The sequence below is a fragment of the Lathyrus oleraceus genome, chromosome 6 (assembly GCF_024323335.1).
Source record: "Lathyrus oleraceus cultivar Zhongwan6 chromosome 6, CAAS_Psat_ZW6_1.0, whole genome shotgun sequence".
Lineage (NCBI taxonomy): Eukaryota > Viridiplantae > Streptophyta > Magnoliopsida > Fabales > Fabaceae > Lathyrus > Lathyrus oleraceus.
Window position 1 is genome coordinate 48,882,627 of NC_066584.1, and position 5,834 is coordinate 48,888,460.

Here is a 5,834-nt window from a genome sequence, read left to right on the forward strand (position 1 = left end):
AGTTCTTAATCCGGTTCCGACCTTGTTGGGTGATGCGTATGTCTCCATGCATCTGAGGAATATGAAGAATGGAGGAGTCATTGTCTGCTGTTTACCCCTGTTGTACAAGTGGTTTATTTCGCACTTGCCGCAGACAGTTGCTTTCAAGGAGAACAAGGGATGTCTACGGTGGTCTCAGAGACTCATGTCTCTCACCAATGATGATATCACCTGGTATGATCGCGTGTACGATACCGTCCAGATCATCAATTCTTGTGGTGAATTCCCCAATGTGCCTCTTCTTGGTACATGTGGTGGGATTACCTACAACCCTACGCTTGCACGTCGTCAGCTTGGGTTCCCCTAAAGGATAAACCCCATAACATTCTGTTAGAAGGTGTGTTCTTTCAGGAGGGTAAAGATCCCCAAGGCCTGAAAGCCAGATTTGTCCGCGCTTGGCGCAATATTCGCATAAAGAGTAGGAATGAATTGGGTCCAAAGAACTGCATTGCTTTGGAGCCATACACCTCTTGGGTCAGACAGAGGGCTGCTACCTACCTGATGCCATATGATCATCCGAGACCTACACTGTTGGATGTGGCTGGGCCTTCAACCCTCCCTACCCAACGTGTAGAGGAGTTGAGAGAAGAAGACCTTTCGCGTGCCTGGATCCGCGAGAGAGAGGAATTGCTGCAGCAGCTCAAGGAGAAAGATGATATGATTGAATTTCTCGAGCACCGAGTGATCGACGATCCGAACGACACTTGGACTTCTCTGCTTCCTCAGTCTTCCAAATTCTGGAAAAGGAAGTATGATCAACTTGCGAAGGAGAAAGCTGATATGGAGGCTGCCTATGAGAGAGAGATCAAGAAGTTGTACACTTCTCGTCTTCCAGCATCCCGAGCTGTTAGGGATCCATAGGATGTCATTTACCTTTTCTCTTTGTAATATTTAAAAGAATGCTGTACTTCTTTGTTTCAATATATATTTTGAATGAAATATTTTCCATGAACAGTTAAAATGTTTAAAAATTCAAAATATTGCAAAAATACCCTGAGGGTTCCTTGAAAATTAAAGCATTTGCACAAAAGCATTTCATGCATCATTCCTGCATAAACAGGTACCCATTTTTCTGGTCTTCCGGTTCTAACATCTGCTCTTCATTTATTTTGAAGACAAGCTGACTCACCGGTATTATACGCGAGTCAACTCTGCAAGGATCATGGAGCAATTAGAACAAGAGAACCAGAGTCTGAGAGATGAAGTCGCCAGACTTGGCGCTCTGATGGAGCAACTCCTTGCTGCTCAGAATCAGCCTGCTCCTCAGCCAGCAACTCCCGTTCAGCGGACGGTTATATCTGAGATAACTACTTCATCGGTGCCTGTCAGTGCCCATCAGCCTAATGCCATGCCTCCCGGTTTTCCTTGGGGGATGCCTCCCGGCTTTATGCCTGATCTGCCAGCTCCAACATTTGCTCAAATGCCGGCATCTAGCCCGGTCCCTATACCTGTTCCTCCTGTCGTGCATACCATGCCGAGGGTAGACGACACCATTTATCACTCTGAAGCGTCTGAAGGCTCAGATGTTCACGAGAAAATGGATGCAATGAACGATCAATTCCTCGAGCTGAGAAAGGAATTGAGAACTCTTAGAGGCAAAGATCTCTTCGGCAAGTCAGCAGCCGAACTTTGTCTAGTTCCCGGTGTGAAAATACCAGTTAAGTTCAAGGTCCCGGACTTTGAAAAATATAAAGGGAACACTTGTCCTTTGGCACACTTGGTTATGTATGCCAGAAAGATGTCCACGCAGACAGACAACGATCAACTCTTGATCCACTACTTTCAAGACAGTTTGTCTGGTGCTGCCCTCCGTTGGTACATGAGCCTAGACAGCGTCAACATCCGCTCTTTCAATGATCTTGGCGAAGCTTTCGTCAAGCAATATAAATACATGTTGACATGGCGCCTGACAGAGATCAGCTCAGGTCTATGTCACAAAAGGACAAAGAGTCGTTCAAGGAGTACGCCCAGAGATGGCGTGAGCTGGCAGCTCAAATCACTCCACCATTAGAAGAGAAAGAGATGACCAAGATCTTTCTGAAGACTCTTGGGTCATTTTATTATGAGAGAATGGTGGCCAGCGCTCCCTCTGATTTCACCGAGATGGTGAACATGGGGATGCGTCTTGAAGAAGGCGTCCGAGAAGGACGGTTAGCAAAAGATGATGGTTCTTCCTCTAAGCGATATGGAGCGTTTAAGAGGAAAGAAGGCGAAGCTCATGCTGTGCAGTCTCAGCCCAAGCATCGAAGACCCTCTGTTCAGAGGAAGCCTGCACATCGTGCCGGACATCAGCATCAGGTGGCTCATGTGGCACCTGTATTCAAGGATAATGCTCAACAGTATCAGCATCAGCAGCAATATCCACAACCGCAATATCAACAGCAACAGCAGCGTCCACAACAACAGGCTTACCAGCCTCGTGGAAGTACAACCAATCAGCTAATGTGAACTATGATAGGAAGAAGGTCAGCTTCGACCCGATTCCGATGACATATACAGAGCTTTATCCCTCCTTGTTGGAGAGGAAGTTGGTTTCTCCCAGGGATCCTCCTGCTATTCCTGCCAACCCGCAATGGTGGTACAAACCAGACCAGCATTGTGTCTACCATTCCGGTGCTCCGGGCCACAACGTTGAGAACTGTTTCCCGCTGAAGAATAAGGTTCAAGACCTTATGAGAAGCGGAATTCTGAGTTTTGAAGACTCCAACCCGAATGTCACCAGGAACCCATTGCCTTCGCATGGGAAATCTGTGAATATGATCCAGGAGGACCTTGGGAAGTACAAAGTGAAATATGTCAGTCATATCCGGCAGTCATTGGTTGGATTACATAGAATGCTGTGTCAGCACAGTTATTTGGAGCATAACCATGACCAGTGCCGTGTCTGTTCTGTTAACCGCTTGGGCTGTGACCAAGTTCGCAAGGAATTACAAATGCTGTTGAATGAAGGTACCATTGAGATTCTCCAGAATCGCAATGTTGATGTTGTTGAGCCCGAAGTGAGTGTTATCTCCCCGGTGTTCAAGCTTCCAGAGCCCGTTGTTATTCGGTACAATAGCAACAAGCCTAAAGCTTCACCTGCTTTGATTATTAAACCAGCCGGCCCTGTGCCGTATTCATCTGATAAAGCTGTACCTTTCCGGTACAATCCTGTTGCTGTCCAGGATGGGGTCGAGGTACCTTTGCCGTCTACCTCCGTGACCACTATCGCTGATGTTAGTGGATTGACCCGCAGTGGTCGTGTCTTTTCTGCGCCTGCTAAGGCTGTTGCTTCTGAATCTGTTGAGCGTCCTGTGGGGACTGCTGTGAATGTTCAGAATCCGGCACTTGCTGTCGCCCAGCCTCCTCCTCCGTACAAAAGACTCCTGTTTCTTCAGTTGGCCCGAGTGGCATTGTTGATGAAGAATCTGATGAGATGCTGAGGCTCATCAGAAAGAGTGAGTACAATATTGTAGACCAGCTTCTACACACGCCTTCCAAGATTTCCATTCTTTCTCTATTGCTGAATTCAGAGCCTCATAGGGAGTCTCTGCAGAAAGTCTTGGACCTGGCATATGTCGATCACGACGTCACCTTGGAACAATTTGATAGCATTGTTGCAAACATTACCGCTTGCAACACTCTGAGCTTTTGTGACGCTGATCTCCCTGAGGAGGGAAGAGACCACAACATGGCTTTACACATATCAATGAATTGCAAATCTGATGCAATGTCCAATGTGTTGGTGGACACTGGATCGTCCTTGAATGTATTGCCAAAATCCACACTCTCTCGATTGTCATATCAAGGTCCTCCTATGAGGCAGAGTGGGGTTGTTGTTAAAGCTTTTGATGGGTCGCGCAAGACCGTGATTGGGGAAGTTGATCTCCCAATCAAGATTGGACCAAGTGATTTCCAGATCACTTTTCAAGTAATGGATATTCACCCATCATACAGCTGTCTCTTGGGCAGACCATGGATTCACGAGGCTGGCGCCGTGACATCCACCCTACACCAAAAGCTGAAGTTTGTGAAAAACAAGAAATTGGTTGTAGTAGGGGGAGAAAAGGCTCTCCTGGTCAGTAATTTATCTTCTTTCTCGTACATTGATGCAGAGGATGAAGTTGGAACTCAGTTTCAAGCTTTATCTATTGATAAACCAATCGAGAAGAAGTCTCCTTCATTCACTTCCTACCGTGATGCGAAGCTGGCCATTGAATGTGGTGCAGTCGCTGGATTAGGGAAAGTGCTTGAACTTGAAGATAACCGATCCCGGGCTGGCATTGGCTTGGTTCTGGGGCATGCAATGAGCAAGGTCTGTTCACCAGTGGAGGATTCATCCATGCTGATCAACCTGCAGAAGAGGAAGCTGCTGCTATCATTGAAGAGAAGATGCAGAAGATTTGAACAATTTTGTTATTCCTGGTGGTGTCTGCCACAATTGGGTCGCTGTGGATGTTCCTACAGTTATCCATAGATCAGAGTAATTGTTCATTTTGTTTAAAACCCTTCTCCCATGCCAAAAGGAGAAGTGATGACATTGTTGGCAAAGCATATATACAATGATATTTTCATTCAATTTTTGCATTGTCAAAACATTTGTTTTTCCTTTGTTTTCACTTTTTGCTTTTCTTTATGAAATCAGTGATCACAAAAAACCATAAAAACAAAAATAAAAGCTTAGAAAGCAACATTTTTCATCTGCATAATGATTTGCTTGTTTAAATTCTGAAGTTTTTTTCTTAACCAAAATCATTATGCAGGTTGATCCTAAAACCCATTGAACATAATGATCCAACGCCATCTCCCAACTTTGAATTCCCTGTATTTGAGGCAGAAGAAGATGACGTTGAAGAGATTCCTGATGAGATCACCCGTCTCCTTGAGCACGAAGAGAAGATCATTCAGCCGCATCTCGAAGACTTGGAAACAGTCAACTTGGGATCTGAAGATTGTGAGCGCCTGGTGAAGATTGGGGCACTTCTTGAAGAGTCTGTTAAGGAAGATTTGATCAGCTTGCTACGAGAATATTCAGATATCTTTGCTTGGTCCTATGAAGACATGCCGGGTTTAGATACAGATATTGTGCAACATTTCCTGCCTTTGAAGCCTGAGTGCGTGCCTGTGAAGCAGAAGCTCAGAAGAACTCATCCAGATATGGCAGTGAAGATCAAAGAGGAAGTTCAGAAGCAAATTGATGCGGGGTTTCTGGTGACTTCGACATATCCTCTATGGGTGGCCAATATTGTGCCTGTTCCTAAGAAGGACGGAAAAGTCCGTATGTGCGTTGATTACAGAGATTTGAATAAAGCTAGCCCAAAAGATGATTTTCCTCTACCACACATTGACATGTTGGTAGACAATACAGCTAAATTCAAAGTCTTTTCCTTTATGGACGGATTTTCCGGATATAATCAAATCAAGATGGCACCAGAGGATATGGAGAAGACAACATTCATCACACCTTGGGGAACATTCTGTTATCGAGTGATGCCCTTCGGTTTGAAGAACGCCGGAGCCACGTATCAACGAGCTATGACTACCTTGTTTCATGATATGATGCACAAGGAGATAGAAGTCTATGTTGATGATATGATTGCTAAGTCCCGAACGGAAGTTGAGCATATTGAGCATTTGTTGAAGCTTTTTCAGCGTTTGAGGAAATTCCAGCTTCGTCTGAATCCGAACAAATGTACTTTTGGAGTCCGTTCCGGAAAGTTGTTGGGTTTTGTGGTAAGTGAAAGAGGTATTGAGGTTGATCCTGCAAAGGTCAAAGCAATACAAGAGATGCCCGCACCCAAAACTGAGAAGCAAGT